Source organism: Aphidius gifuensis, linkage group LG3 (assembly GCF_014905175.1).
Source record: "Aphidius gifuensis isolate YNYX2018 linkage group LG3, ASM1490517v1, whole genome shotgun sequence".
Classification (NCBI taxonomy): Eukaryota; Metazoa; Arthropoda; class Insecta; order Hymenoptera; family Braconidae; genus Aphidius; species Aphidius gifuensis.
The window spans coordinates 5,588,135-5,605,569 of record NC_057790.1 but is presented as its reverse complement, the minus strand read 5'-3'; the positions used below and the strand labels follow the sequence as shown (position 1 = coordinate 5,605,569).

The following is a 17,435-nucleotide window of genomic DNA, read 5'->3' as shown; positions in this document are numbered from 1 at the left end:
TGTCTCATTTTTTTTTTACATTAAATCATTCACATTGCGGTAATTATTTCAAGTAAAAATAAAAAATATGTACACACACACAAAAGCAATATATTGACAATATAAAATAAAAACTAAATGAATAAAAAAAAAAAAGAAGGAAGATAAAAAAAATTACTATAATGAAGTTGATATAATCCGAGTGAATTGCTCAATCATGCACGTAATGATGTATCGAATAAATCGTCTCTATTTATGTTGATAGTAAGTGATTTGTTAATTCCCGTATATATATAAAATATAGTTTTTGTTTGTAAATGATGAAAACTAATAGTGAAGAGATCAGTCATGACGTTGTTTAGTATTAAAGTGCGTATACACAAGGGATATGGAAATATGAAACAAAAAAAAAATGTATGTTATATAGAAATAGAGTTGTGTATATCGCATCGTATTCGGCTTGTTTGAATATATATATATTCGCGACGAAATTGCGTATTTATGCTATGCATAATCCCCCTATTCAGGGAATAGCAGGGAATCCATCAATGCCTGGGCATTACCGGTTTCATTTTCCTACGTCGATGGAGAGACACAAAGCCTTAAAAAAACATAGTCTGTCCGGTGTGGGGTCAGTGTTGTCCAACAACGACTCAAATTCAGGGGGGAGGGGGGTCAAGAAGACTAAAAGAACTGGTGAAAAGAAGAGAAAGAGAAATGTTGAAGGATATCGTTCAATTTTTTATTTCCAACCCCTGTATGAAAAAAAAAAAAAACTATGATAAGATTCAAGAAACCGAAAGGGATGAGCTCGATACATATATTCATTTTTTTTTGGTCCATCTTTCTCTTGAATTTCCGGTCAGTCAGCTATTGAAATTTAAATGATGAATAAAAAATTTTAAAATTGATTTATACCTATTTTATTATATATTTTGTTTTTTCTATGGAATTTTTCATTTCGAATAAAAGAAACTGATAAAAGAAAATAATGATAATAAAAAAAAAAAAGTAATGAGACAATAAACGCAGAATGTCATTTACTAGAGTTACCAAATGAATCCAGTGTTTAGGTATATTGGAACATCAAGAGAGACAAAGTTACAGTTGAGAAAATAGTATTTTCAACAGGAATGATTGTCAGAAATAAAAGTTGCAGGGTGTGACTGATAGTTTATCCATGTGTATACAAGAGAGAATAGAATATAGAGTAAAATAAGAGAAAAAAAAAATGTATATTACATGAATTGAAATGAGAAAGATAGAGAATGGTAAAAGAAAAGATACGATGTCATGTCATTGGGGGCTGATATGAAGGCAAAAAGAAAACAGTAGAAAATGTATGTATGTATGTTTTTTTTTTTTTGGTAAAATACCAGAGGGTCAAATTTGTTTTGCCCTGCAGAATTTGCGATTTCGTTTTCTTTATGATAAGAAAAGGCGAAACATCTTGTTACATTCTTTCGATTTTATTTCATCAGCAAAACATCTGATACCCATTTTAGCCTATCTCAATGAGTATCAATAAATGTCGAATGAAGAATTCAATTTTCTTTTGTTTATTGAAAGCTCATTTTATTTATTTTATCTAATATATTATTATTATTATTATAATTTAATAATGAAATTCTTGAATTATTAATACACTATATAATTTTAACAATATATATACATTGTAAATTATAATTATATTGAATGAGATAATATTGTTAAAGTTTTTGGATAATAGCTAAGCTTAAATTTTGATGAATTAGTTACTGTTTTGAGTGTTTCATCCACAGAGTTTAACTAGTCAAAGTTCTTGTGTATAATTGAGGGCAGTTTACATCATCGTATTACTTGCCCTGTATAAACTCATTGTGGTATTCAACAGTTAATTAATATTCTCATTCAAACTCAAAGCCATTAAAATACAAATACATATTGAATATAAAAATCTATTTAAAAATTAAAATAGTAATAATATTATCTCAAATGAAAAATAAAAAATCACTTGATTAAATGGTCAATTTCATAGTGAATATATAATATTTGTTTAATAAATTTTTACAATGAAATTGCATATTTATTATGGATATTGTCAATCTAAATGTCAATTAATTTAATCATTGTTTAATAATGTGCATTTTTCAGTTTAATAAATTAACGTGCATCATATTTATTTGATCGATGATTTATGAAAATATTATATACGTCAATTTAATTTAATAACAAATTTTTAAAAATTTGTTTAATCATTTTTTTATTTTGCTATATTATTTATTTATCCTCTTTGATATTATGGATGAAAATTATTACGATCGTATATGTTCAATATTAATTAATTTTGAACTATGCATAATTGAAAATTTCCCACATCAACAAATTTCATTGAGGAAGGGAGAAATAATGATAATTTTAATCAAATAAAAAGAGATAAAAATTATTGTGCAATAATGGAGGAGGATATAGATTTTGGTCTTGTGCCGCGTGTTTAAACAAAATTATTATGCACGAGATAATATGGTAATGAGTGAGTTGTGAGTTGTATGGTTTTTTTTTTTTTTTAAATTATATATTAAACATCATACATGTGTGAATTCTACTGTTGTTGAGTTCTCGCGTTCAATGATGATCAGATATATACATATTATCATAAAACAAAAACTTGATAGTGATATAATAAAATACAAAATAAATTTTATATATAGGAAAAAAAAAAAATGAATGCGATAAGCTAATAAAAACGTCTTCTCTAAAATTAGTTTTGTTCAAGCGTTATATACGAAGCTTTTAATTGTCTCCATTAAAACTTGGGGGAATGTTGAAAAAAAAAAACTAAAATCATTCACAACGGGAAATAGAGATGGAAAAAAGTCGTGTCCTTATTCAAGAGATTTCGCGGGTTTATGATCTTAGTTGAACTTTTAAAAAAAGCTCTGCTTTATTACCAAGCTTTTTTTTTATATATTTCCGTTTTTTTTTTTTGATTGAATTTTCAAGTTTGTATGTATTTTTCGATAAAACCAACTGCATACACTCTGATAATTTTTTAATGACTTTTTACTACTACACAATATATATTTTTTATGTTTATTCTCATTAATAATTTATAATAATTATATACTAATTATATATATTTTTTTATATTTTCAGATAATAAAGAAAATTGATTGTAAAAAAGAAAAAGGAAAAAGTTGCGTATATTTGACCTTTAATAATAAAGTAATAGTCAATTATCGTTGAAATTATTTGTCACGATCGTCACGCTAACTTTACATATGTTTGGCCTTAACAATACTCAGGTTAAACAGCATATTACACGACGAGAGGATAAAATTGTTTGGCATCAATTGACGTGAAGGTTAAACCACTGGTGATAAATTTGTTTACCGTTATTGCATCAAATTACAACTGGATCCATCAAAAAATATATATCTTATTCTTCACGGTATCAACTGTAATTTCAATTCAATATACAAAGGTAAATGTGCATTACTAATAATAATAATATCAAGTATTAAAAAAAAAAATAAAATAACAAGCATAAAAAAAATATGTCTTGAATTTTTTTTTTTTCTTTCATTTTCATCAGTTCCATGTTCATCAATCAATCAAAAATAAAATATATATACCATAAATTTTATAATTTAATTCAAATATATTTTATTATATGTATTTTTTATTAATTTATATACAAGTCTTTGTGTTGAATAACTCAATAATATATATATAAATTGATATTGTCCCTTTGTAGTGAGTATGTGAGTCAACCTGCCCACGAAATCGAGGCCATGTGACAATGGATTGATTTAGTGAAATTCTGTTCTGTTCTGGCTTGAATAGTCTCGAGGTGGGTCTCTCAAGTAAACCAGTCAACTGATGATCTCAACCCCATGGTACTGTCTCTTGGTCACGTACAGACTGTAACACGCGTACTGATATATTCTGTGTTCAACATGTACACGGATCAGAGAATGCGTCTTGAGTATGTTTCGACATTCAGCTATACATACAACCACGTAAGCATGTTGTCTCAAACCATGTGGAATTTAACATAAAGCTTACACATGTGACAGAGTCAGACTATAACAAAATTGTCTTACAATTATATATATAGGTGTACAAGTCACTCGTCTTTGGACAACAGGCCACTTTGTTTTGGACAACTTGCCTTGATTATACACAATACAATAAAGGAATGAAAAATGTGTAGGCGTGGTGATGCAATTCATGTTTATAAATATTTTTGTTGATCATTTTGATCTACTTAAATTTTTATTTTCATTCTTATTGTACATCCAATTGGTATATTGAGTTGGTTGGACGCTCAAGTTGCAGACAGATGGTTTTAAAATTAAACTGAAAAAAAAAAAACAACATTCAACTACATCATAAAGGTAAAATTATGTATATTTAGATTTTCACGTATGTCAGTTAGACATTTATTTAAATTTTTTATTTTTTTATTATCATTTAGATGAGTTTATCATCAATTTATTGTTTCCAACTTAATTATACATTTTCAGTATATTTTAATGGTCATTATAGACATGATAATTTTTCAAACATAATGATATTCGTATTTTTCTTGTCATATGACATGACAGATGGACAGGCTATTTAAAAACATAATATTATTATTAATTAAATTTACTTATGAGTTGATAATAGTCAATGTAATTTTTTCATGGGATTTTTATTTTTGCTGCAAGGCTTTACTTGGTACTTTCAATGTCTGAAGGATCTACTCGTCTTTCCTTTTATTTGAGCTTAAAAAGAAACCCAAAAGAGGATTATCTTCTGATCAAATGTTATGTCACGTATTTTGAATTTTTTTTCAATACCCATAAAATGACTCCACCTGAGTATTTTTATTTATTTTATTTTCTATTAAAGACAACTAATTTTACTCTATTTTGCTTGATTGAATTTATGCTCGTTCGTGACTCAATACAACATGAATTACTTTACGTTCAATTGCGACGAATTGAGGGTGTCTCTGATTTAAAATAAAAATTATTTTTATTATATAATCTATCACATTGAAAATTATTAGATTTTTATTATGTAGAAAAATACTGGTGTCGAATTCCATCTCATTTTTTATTTTTTTTCCCATTTATTTCCATTCTCTTTTTTTTTATTATTTATTTATTTTTTGTGTATGCCCATCAAACATTGCAATCGTACGCGCTCGATTGGCTTGGTTTCATTTGATGCAGAAATGCTGGCGCCGAGTTACAAAATTACATCGATAAAAACGCAATGAAAATGCGTTGACGCAGGCTATCGAAGCCTGTTAAGAATTATAGGAAAAAAAACAATGCCTGAAAAATAGTGATAAAAAAAAAAAACAAAAAAATATAAATAAAAAACCGTAAGATTTTTATGGGATATTTTTTATTATGCAATGTATGTTTTATTGCAAAAAAATTTTAGTTACAAAATTGAACGTGATACATGTGGGGTAAAAAATTCGGATGTTTTGGATAGACTGTAATGAACTAACCAACTAGAAAAAAAAAAAAAAAGAAATGAAAGGGCAGCAAGTGAAGCGTAATCGTACACGATTCACTTTTTATTTTATCGTAGTGAAACATCTGTGCGCATTCTTTTGAAAATGATAGACGCCAGACCTGATTTTTTGCCCTATTTGCGATCAGGTGTTTCATCAAACTAATACCTTCAAATCTTTTTTAAAGACAGGGGTTAAAATTTCAACAGGCTAGCAGGTTGAACATATGAAAAATCCATAAATTTATCGATTTTAAAAACACCAATATGAGGGGGATGAAGTTAGTCAAGTGATAAAATATAAGTGCATAAATAAATTTATTTTCTCATTGAACCTAGTTAAATCACCAACTGCTTAACAGAAAAAAAAAAAATATAATATAATTTGATGAATATAATGAATGAGAAGAGTTAAAAAAAAAAAAAGTAATAAATATATATGATAAGCATTTTCGCTCCTGAAATGAAATTCTTTATTTCCCGTCACGTTCGCGTGTATATTAAAATTCACGATACCAAGAAAAGAGAGTGGGTGTCCTTGATTTTAACGAACCACTCGTAAACTGAAGAGTGCATACTGTATTTTTACCAAGTTGAATATTTCGACTCTTCGTGGAATCGATTCAATTCGTGACACAGCCGAGAAAAATGTCCTCCAACTTATATTCAGAAATATAATAAAAATAAAATAATAATAAAAGTGTACTTTTCAGGATTTATTATAATTTATTGTATTTTTTTATATTTATTTTCTCGGTAATGATATAGCTTATGTTATATTTTCGTTATTGAAATAACGAGTTTATAATTTTTTTTATTTATTTATTTTTTTTTTTCCAATGCAATTATAATGAAGTATGAGTATTACTGATATTTATAAGACTTGTAAGAGTTGGGTACTTTTTTTTTTTTTTTGCCAATGTTCTGTATAAGAAGATTTACTATTTATTTGTATAAAATATTTGATGGTGATAGTAGATCCGTTATGTTGAGCTTCAAAAATATAGAAATATTATCGTGATAATAATAAAAATAATAAAATAATGGTTTTATCTTATTATATATAAACTTTTTTACTATTTCATGTGTATATATATTTTTTTATTTTTTGATATACATATGAAATCGTTGATGTGTGACAAGTTTATGTTGTTGGAAGCTCAACTGAACGCGGATAAGCGTTACGGACGAATGAATTGTTTCCGATATTTCTAGAAAAAAATATCATTCATCATTCAGTGACAAAAGTCAGCTCCTTCAGCGTTTTTCTATCTCATCTTCCTGGGTAAAAAAACGCGTGAACGATGGATCGTTTTTCCCCGGGTACAGTATTTTTTTATTGAAAACTAAATTGGTCAACGCGTGTCTTCTGATGCTGCAAACATTTTGAGCCTAGAATTGTTTATTGTTATCAAGGGTAGTATTAATGATAGAGGAAATAAAAAATAACAGAAGATAGTATAAAAAAAAATAAATAAACAATGAAATAAAACAAAAAAAAATTAAATAACATTATGCACATGCGTGACCAGTGCACGCTTGGTGTGAAACATAAACTCAGAATATACATATACATAAAGTTGTGTGATAAACCCGACTGTACTGTCATAAAACATAAACGCGAAATGCAATGCAATGCTTGGGTGACAGATGCCATTTATTAATACAATCATGTGGATGTTTCTCTGCTTATTGACACTACCACTTTTGCAAACTTTTTTCACATCTCTCAATATAAAAAAAAAAATGAACAATAAATAGATAGAAATAAAAAATTTGTCAATATATTTTCACAACATAAATATAATTTATTATTTTAAGAAAAATCAAGATTTTATTGATACTTGAATTTAACCGCACGCCATATTGTTGAAGAAGCTCTGCACAATTGATAGATTCATTTCGTTTTTGATTGTATCACCAATTGTCGAGTTAAATTCATGAGTTAGCTAGTAATATTCCAAGAATAGTTGAGTACTTAGATTCCCAATTTCTATCACTTTGAAAATTCATTGCCTTATCTTTCATGAGTATTTTAGACTCTTCTTTTCATTCAGTATTGATCAATCAATTCAAAATTTCATTGCCACAATTATCCAATTTTCTCGAGCTAAATGTTTCATTTGTTATCGTTTTATTTACAATTGATTAATTTTTATTTTTATATCATCAATAAATTGAAAATATTTTAAAATTTATGTTTGAAGAATAAAGAAACTGATGAGTGGGTGTGTTGATTGGATCAAAATTCACGACACCCTAATATCCGGTGACTTGGCAAGATGCTAAAGTTGACCATCACATCAATCATCACGCCTTCCAACATCTTTCCTAGACAAAAAAAAAAATTTTAACACCGGCTTCTCCTTAAATCCGGAATAAAAAATTCACCCATATCATCGAATCGTTAACATTGTGCCTTTTTTTTATTCTCAAACAATAAAAAATCGTGTTGAAAAATGCCTCGCAAGACCACCCGGAAGGTAGAGAAAAAAAGAATCAACTAAAAAAAAAAACTCGTAAAGCGCAAACGATTGAAGATTGTTTTTTAATTCTATTTTTTTTTTTTTTCTCTTGTCAAACAATTTTGCGGTTTTGCTCGAGGTACTGTGAAGAGTTGTTGCATGCTTATTATATTTATACATATACATGAACGCATCATTGAATTCTAAAGAGTCGCCTTGGTAAGGTCGTAGGTGTCAAAATGAAAAGAAAAAAAAAAAAGGGTTGTTGCGCCATGTAAAAAATTGCGAACGTGCACACATGTATTAAATAAAATACATAATAAAGGCTGCTTGGCGGTCGTACATTGGTCCACCTCATATAAGTAAAGCAATATTTTTTTAAGCTTTATCGCACTTTACTTCGTTGAAATGTCAAAACTTCTAACCGCAGTTTAAATGCTTACCTTGAGGCACATTACCTTCACTGAATATTATCGTCATTGAACTTGGCGTCAATTTAATTGTAAAAATTATTCGATAAGACATTTATGATTTTAAAAAAGAGAACTGGTAATATAAGACGAATAAAAAAATAAATAAATAAATAATAAAAAAAAAAAATGTTTCAAGTCCGTTGCGAATACTGTCTGGGAGATATTTGTTCCCTCATAAATATCTTCAACGCATTTATGGGTTATGAGAATACGTGGAAGCATTATATTTTGTCCACGACTTTTCTGTAATGGTGCGAAAGCTTTTTCTTAGTATCATCATCAGAGTCACTTGGTATATGGATCCTTTATAATGACAAATAACAATTCTTTACTATAAAGCAAGCGACAAAACCATTGGCGGTCTTTTTCAAAGTTAACAAAAAAATTATCCGATTTTATAGAAGCATGATACTATCTCTAATTTTTTTTTTATATCATGACATTTATATATTTAAATTGAAGAGAAAAAAATGAAGAAAAAATTTAAATAAAATTCATATGTTATTGAGTATAAAGAATTTCGTTGTCGTTTTTTTTTTTTTGGACAATCATTTTTAACTCGTGTTATTTCTTAAAAAATATACGTTAAGTGTTGCCGCGATACGATACGATACGATAATCCAGTCATTATAGCTCATGATAGATCAACTCTGCCATAGACAAAAAAATTAAAAACACTTAAAAACATTGACAAACAAATTAAAAATCCTTAAAATCCACTCCCTGCCTTCTTTTGACGGTTTCAAAAATTCCCATTTTTTTTTCTAGACTTGCTGGGGTCCTATACAATTTAATAAAGAAAAAATTACGAGGATAGCTCAACTCTGCCATAGACAAAAAAATTGAAAACACTTAAAAACATTGACAAAAAATTAAAAACCCTTAAAATCCACTCCCTACCCTCTTTTGACGGTTTCAAAAATTCCCATTTTTTTTTCTAGACTTGCTACGGTCCTACACAATTTAATAAAGAAAAAATTACAAGGATAGCTCAACTCTGCCATAGACAAAAAAATTAAAAACACTTAAAATCATTGACAAAAAAATTAAAAACCCTTAAAATCCACTCCCTACCCTCTTTTGACGGTTTCAAAAATTCCCATTTTTTTTTCTAGACTTGCTGGGGTCCTACACAATTTAATAAAGAAAAAATTACGAGGATAGCTCAACTCTGCCATAGACAAAAAAATTAAAAACACTTAAAATCATTGACAAAAAAATTGAAAATCCTTAAAATCCACTCCCTGCCTTCTTTTGACGGTTTCAAAAATTCCCATTCTTTTTTCTAGACTTGCTGGGGTCTTATACAAATTAATAAAGAAAAAATTACGAGGATAGCTCAACTCTGCCATAGACAAAAAAAAATAAAAACACTTAAAATCATTGACAAAAAAATTAAAAACCCTTAAAATCCACTCCCTACCCTCTTTTGACGGTTTCAAAAATTCCCATTTTTTTTTCTAGACTTGCTGGGGTTCTACACAATTTAATAAAAAAAAAATAACGAGGATAGCTCAATTCTGCCATAGGCAAAAAAATTAAAAACCCTTAAAAACCATTCACTACCCTCTTTTGACGGTTTCAAAAATTTCTATTTCTTTTTCTAGACTTGGTGAGGTCCTACACAATTTAATAAAAAAAAAATAACGAGGATAGCTCAACTCTGCCATAGACAAAAAAATTAAAAACACTTAAAATCATTGACAAAAGAATTAAGAACCCTTGAAATCCACTCCCTACCCTCTTTTGACGGTTTCAAAAATTCCTATTTTTTTTTCTAGACTTGCTGGGGTCCTACACAATTTAATAAAAAAAAAATAACGAGGATAGCTCAACTCTGCCATAGACAAAAAAATTAAAAACACTTAAAATCATTGACAAAAAAATTAAAAACCCTTAAAATCCACTCCCTACCCTCTTTTGATGGTTTCAAAAATTTCTATTTTTTTTTCTAGACTTGCTGGTGTTCTACACAATTCAATAAAAAAAAAATTACGAGGATAGCTCATTTCAAATTTTTGACCCTATTATCGCATTATCGTAATTATCGTGAGGAAATTCTCGTATCGTCTCGCCATATCGTCACGATAAAAATTTGGATTATCGTATCGTCTATCGTGATTATCGTATCATATCGTATCGTGATTATCGTCTATCGCGGCAACATTATACGTTATAATATTATTAAAAATTGATATTGTTTTTTTTTTTTTTTATTTTTGTAATTGAATTTTTAAATTGAAAATTGATTCACAAATTTTTCATCCAAAACCGTTGACATCCGTGAAATAAAAAGTCATTTCTGACCACACTCGTAACCCTTTCACCCAGCTTTGTTTGGTGTATGCCGACGAGAATGTTACTAATGCATTAATCGTTGCAAATATGTTCACGCTATATACATTGATATATACGGTGTATGCGGTAGCACTGAACAGTAGTGAGCCACAAAATAATAAAAAAAAAAAAAAACAACCACAAAATTAATCTTCACGAAAAATTTTTGTCAGTCCGACAATTTTGCTTTCGGCATATTCACACATTCATTCCTGTTGCTTCCTGTAATTTTTTCTTCAACTCACTCAGTTGGTTGTTCATAATATTCTGACAATTGAACCACCACATGCACATATATACGCATATTAAGTCAAATTAAAATAAGGTAGCTAAATCTTTTGAATTCAGTAATCGAAGTCATGACCTTTTGTGACACGCGGCAAAAAATTTCATTCAATTTGTTGTAACACAGTGGTATTTCAATATTATTTATTCATTTACGTCTCATTCAATTACAATGGGTGACCGCAAAAGTGATTGCAAAAATTATTATTATATTAACTAAACGCCTCCACCATACCTTGACAATTTGTAACGCTATTTGCATGCAAATATTTCAAATTGCTGTCACTGACAAAAAATGAAAATTTTGTATGAGAATAATTATTTATTTATTATTTTTATAATGAAAAAAAAAAAATTAAATACTCTGTCATAATTTTTTAATTTTTTTATTTCATGCTGATAAATCATTTGTGAAACAAAAAAAAATTGATTAACTCTTGTTTATTTTATTTTTTATATAAAACAAATTTTAAAAAGTTTCAAATAAAGTTTATATATATACAGACGACTAAACCACAAAGTCCACTCTTGAAATTGGACATTGAGAGGGATGTTTTGGTCACGTGATATGTCCTATCTTTACAATTCTAAAGATACATTGCCCTCGGGGTGGACACGTTTGTCGAATAAAAAAACTGATAATAAGAGAATACGCATGACTTGGTACCAGAGCTACGAATCACCTCGGGGGGCCAAGATGCCACTGACAATAATCCCCGTTGTAAACAGCTCGTAACAACATAATTGCTTGTTCCGAGTCAGTCTCGTGCGCGGCTAAAACTATATATATATAAATACACGAGTTACAAGTAAAAATAAAAATAAAAAAAAAGTACTGCTGAATGTAGTGTGCAAGTAAGAGATGAGTAGATTGTATCATTGAAGACATGGGGTGGAGAAAAATGAAAAAAAAATAAAATAAAAATAGCCGGGGGTATTTTTAAATTGGCGACTTTTCGGTCAACAATCGACCCTTTCGGAGGAAGCCGGTTACGTTTCTCTTATGTACCCTTGGCTGTTATACAGACCGATCGTATTGTACAACAAGAATTTTTTATTTAAAATTTTTTCTTTCGCATGCTGTATATACACATGAAATTTATTTATTTTTTTTTTCTCACTCAAATCGCGGACGCCCTACGGCTATGCTATAATGGTCACGAGGGGTTGTAAAAGAAACCACCCTCAAATACACTACAAATTTAACTTTCTTTCAAATATCTTCAAAGAAAAATACCTCTTGCTTTTTATTTATTTATTTTATGTTTTTTATTCACAATTTTACTTTGTTTTTTTTTTTGTAAAAAATAAGTTGTCTGTATATTTTTCAAAAAATGAATTTTGTGCGCCTCAGGAATTTTTGTCACACATATTTGAGACAAAAAAAAAAATTGACTATAACGCACAGTCAGGCATTTTATCGTAAACTGGGCGAATGTAATTTATATGTTTTTTTTATTCCAATATAATATTTTTTTTTCTTTTTATTTAGAATTTCAAATAGTATATTGAGATAGAAAATATATCTCTATATGTCCCAAAGAATTTGGCAAAGAAAAATGATACACTTGGGAAAAGTATATGTGTAAGGGACGAAATACTGCATTTTGTATAAATTCATTCTGCTATTTGTCGGTATTTTAACACAACTCTATCATTCAAACTGGACGTAATCGTATTATTCGAGTGCCGATAAGCTATTCAAGTGATGTCCAAGACGTTTAATCTTATTTTTGACTCTATATATCTTTCTTGCTCTCAATTTGCTGATATACAACATCTTAAAAATATCTAAAACGTCAAATATCTAGATTTAAATGTCCCTGGAGAGCGTGAGATAGAAACTGACCGTTTGAATTTTAGTTTACTATCCCCCAACATCGTATTAAAATATTCACGTATATAAATGTATTTTCCATTTTTTATTTATTTTTAAAACTTCCGGACAAAAACGATACATCATGTTGAATGAAAAAAATAAAAAAGTGGTCAGTTCTTTGCATACATGTATATTATAAGATGGAATATAGATATACAAATTAACATGTTACTATATAATATATATCTGCAAAATGGACCCCACAGTTTGGTGCTACTGTACTCTTTCATTTTTTTTTTTTTTCTTTTCCTATATAAAATACGTTCAAGCCATTAATCCCGAATGGAAGTAAAAATATTTGACTCACACTCGACGGACAAAAACGAGTGTCCTTCGTGGTACCTTAATATGAATACAAAAGCAATTTACCGTCTATTATTTATCGTTCCAGACTCGTGTCGCCAGTTGACTATGAATGTAATCCTGAGGGAAGGTTGGTTTGGTCCGGTTGGATTGTTGAACGTCCAGCATAGAGATTTCATCGTATCATAATATGTGATATGTGGCGAATATATGCGGTGACGAAAGTGGACTCTGATACGCCTGGTGAATCGTCACGCCAAAGTGGACATTGTCGTCAAGAGAAGTTTATGCAATCGTATTTAAAAGTATATATATATGCCCTTTATATAATTTTACATATATCTCTTTGCTTATTATTGCATACAATATGTGACAAAGGACTCATCTCTCTCTCTTAACTGACTATACAGTTGGGTTATGCTTCGTTGATATTTATATAGAGTGAAAAAGAGATTAACACTAAGAGAGTTATATATTACAAAATGAGAAACATTAATTTCATCATAATGTTGTTGTTGTAATAACTTTGTAAAAATATCTCATGTTTTATCCTTAAAATTTTACAAAAGCTTTATTTTCTACAAATTTTACTTTGATGTTTATTTTATTATTTTAAATGCTTCATGTAAAGTATATAAATGCAAAAATTTACCATATATTGTCAAAACAAAATATTACAATCATGTATACTTGATCCTAGTCATTAGTCAGACTTCACTTTGTCGAATAAATACGCGAAAAGGTGGAATTTTAGGGGGAATAAAGTGTAGGATTTTAGTTGACGAGCACTATTTTGAAGATAAACTAATCCCCTTTTACCGACGAGCGTTACGTTTTACGTTGATTGCGTCAACCCTTGCCCAAAGTCGTTGGACAGGTCGTCACACTTATCTCTCTATATATATAGTAGGGGGTGGAGGTGTTTAAAAAGGGAGAGGTACTAGAATGTTTAGTTGGTCTGTGTTCTATATATATGTACATTGACATTTCCCCTCTAAATTCACACTTGCTTGTTAACATTGTTAATTCTCTCATACCATGTGGAATCAGCTTCACAAGAATAATTGTAACACTATACTTTATCGTTCAACAATTTCGACTGATTAGATATTTAAGTCGATATTATTCTTAAGCATGATTAAACAGAGTATTTAAATTTTATTTGTGTTATATATGTTTCAAGTTGATTACGAGGGTTCCATGCTGCTGCTTGATTATTTGGAAAAGAAAAATCATCATGCTGTACTTGATGAAAGCAATTAATATACACATAAAGTTGGAAAAAAAAATAATTCCATTGCGCCATAACCAGGTGAACAATTGGTGAGTAATTTACCTTATATCAATGTTAAATATTGAAGCTGTGGTTAGTCCAAGCGCATAGATCTCTCAAGAGACTTGTTGTACATATATATGCGTATGTATACTGATCAGTGCCAAAGGGCTTCCGGTTGTATACTATGGTTACTGGGCATGTAGATACGCGCGAATGGACTCACACCCGTTTGCCCGACGGCCAAAGTCTGTTTTTGTCACCGGTGCTCGAGTTAATTGCCATTTCCGCGCTTGGATAAATTAATAAACTTTCTGTGTATACATAATTGATGTATACACACATCTGTAGTAGACATGTGTCCTCAATGAATCTCGAGAAATCAATCCAATGATTATATATTTGTTATTTATATCAATTCAATATAGTCGTCATATTGAGTATTGAATATAATATTTTTTTTTGCTATCTATTTTGATATTTTTACTTTTATTATTATTGTTTTGTTGGTTAGACAAAGTGATCATAATAAGGGGTCTTATAATATAATAAAATGTAAGCATACGTTGTTCTGATGGTTTTATTATTATTTTTTTTTTTTTGTCAATGATCATTAATCTTTAGGGGGTGGTAATAGAGACTTTTTTCTTTTTTCATTTTGCTTTTTTCAATAATAATCTTTGTTCTGAGCTTGGCCGGATATACTCAAGCGTATCAATCTTACTGGCACTCTCATATATCCATCAATTAGAACACAATTAATACGAGGGCGTTACGCTAAACTTCAGATTACAAATGACATCATGACGCTTCTTGTTTCCATATCACTTGGCTTTTACATTTTGTAATGTTAATTTTATATTTTTTTTTTCCTTATTTTCTTTATTTAATACTTTTTATATACCCCCTAGTATATTTTATTTTTGCTCGTATTTCAAAATTGTTTTTTATTTTTTCATTATTATCATCATGATGATTTAATAATATATTTATTAAATAAACAAAGATTTATTTTCATTTTATAAATATTACTTAAATGTATTCTCGTGTTTCATAATATTGAAATACATATATTCACTAAGGTTCCAGTGAATATATATTGGCACCCTATTCATCTTGTAAACTCAAAGAGGGAGAGTAAAATTTTCATGGGATGGTAAAATGTGCCTCCGGGACGTTGATTCTTATTCTCCTTTATGATGAGAATATTGCTCTTGATGCTTTCCAATTCACACTAATTTGGTAAATCATTTGATCCGTGTATACATCACACTCTGTGCCAACCACAATAAGGGCACGTCTTTGTTCAAAATATTATTACTTATATATATTTGTCATAATATTATTCATTTAATTATTTTAAATTGTGAAAATAAAATTTTCAATTTGTACACTTGAGACGGTGAATTAACAAAATTAATTTTAATATTTTCAGTGTTTTATCAAGGTGGCTGATTATCTTTATCAATTGAGAAAACATCAGCTACGTAGGACGTGATAATTAAAAATCTTATAACAATTTTATGTAATTTAATTTCAAAATGTCAATGTGGTGGGTCACATCTATACGCATACAAACGTGAGTATTAAAATTTAAATTTCATTACAGTATATGCATAAGCCATTTGACATTAATTCCCTTCGTCATTTTTGGATTTACCAGTAAATTTCTCAATTTTGAAAAATCCAGTAACAACACTGGATCATTGTCTCTTCCTTTTTCATATCACCCACTCACTCTTTTAATCCCATTTAATTCGAGTGCGTCATTGTACGTATTTCAAGCTCCAATTGCACATGGTGACCATTTTCGTTTCAATTTCTGCTTCATTCTATATAAATTCAGTTAGGATTAGGACACACACGTCCAGAATTTTTTTACCCTTGTTTTTTTTTCTTCTTTATAAATATATATTCTTTTTTTTTTCCCAAAATAAATCCTATATCCGATAACGATGATTCGATATACCCAGCCTGGTCCCGGTCAGATTGCTCAATTGGGTTATCATAATATTTTTCCGATTACTGAATTTTTTTCATATAGACTGCTGCTCAATTCTCTTAACTGTGTTATTTGGAGGGGTATGAAAATATGTATGGGCAAATCGAATAATCGTGTTGCGGTAATCGACGCCCAGTTATAGGGATTGTGTATATAGGTAAAAGGAATATAGTGAATTTGCAAACCTTGTTTGCATGAAAAACAGTCAGAGAGCCGTCAGCAATATATCGAAAAATTAAAACAATAAATATTACAAACGTATTTTTATTATTTTTATTTATTATTCTATAAACGCTGTATTAACTTTTTTTTTGTAACTGATATTTTTTTTTTTTTTTTGTTTGAAAGGGCCATTTTTACTCATCAAAATTGATAGTATTTTTTTTATTCCATTATTATTTTAATAAATAAAAATACCACAAGCAACTATATATAAAATAATACTTGGATAATGACTCGGGGCGTCACGCTAAAGGTGAAAATAAAAATAAAAATAAAAAAAACAAATTAAAAATAATGTTGCATGATCGTGTTACTATATAGTTTTTATTATTTTAAATATTTTCACACGGCATTTTGAATTCCTCGAGGGATGATTGCGCTTTCATGAGGGTGAGAAAATCAACCCCATGAATCGACAAAGGATAGATGCTCTTCCTCGATCTCACTTATATTATACAAAACGATGTACAAACGCATCGATCAAAAACTTGACAGATTTTAAATTGCTACTATCTCGAATAATCGTTTTTTTTCTATTGCTTTTTTTTTTTTGTTATTTTCGTTTTTGACATTGACAATCAAATGTCCATGTTATTATTTATTTATCATTTTTTTTTTCATTTAAATGTAATTTAAATAATCAAAATTATAATTTTTATTTTACTGCTTTTTTTTTTATTTATTTTTTATCAACTTTATTGTCTTTTGTTCATTTTATTAT

At 28.8% G+C, this 17,435-nt stretch overlaps 1 long non-coding RNA gene across 4 annotated transcripts in view; it reads left to right on the top strand.

The window, feature by feature from the left end:
• The window catches only part of LOC122851641, a 130,161-nt gene that overhangs the window by 52,959 nt on the left and 59,767 nt on the right, over positions 1-17,435 (top strand). For all 4 annotated transcript variants that reach the window (XR_006373718.1, XR_006373719.1, XR_006373722.1 and 1 more), the window contains exons 9-14: positions 3,115-3,442; positions 3,716-3,980; positions 4,079-4,358; positions 13,306-13,522; positions 14,401-14,540; positions 15,926-16,069. This is a non-coding gene — a long non-coding RNA (uncharacterized LOC122851641). The remainder of the gene's footprint in view (positions 1-3,114; positions 3,443-3,715; positions 3,981-4,078; positions 4,359-13,305; positions 13,523-14,400; positions 14,541-15,925; positions 16,070-17,435) is intronic.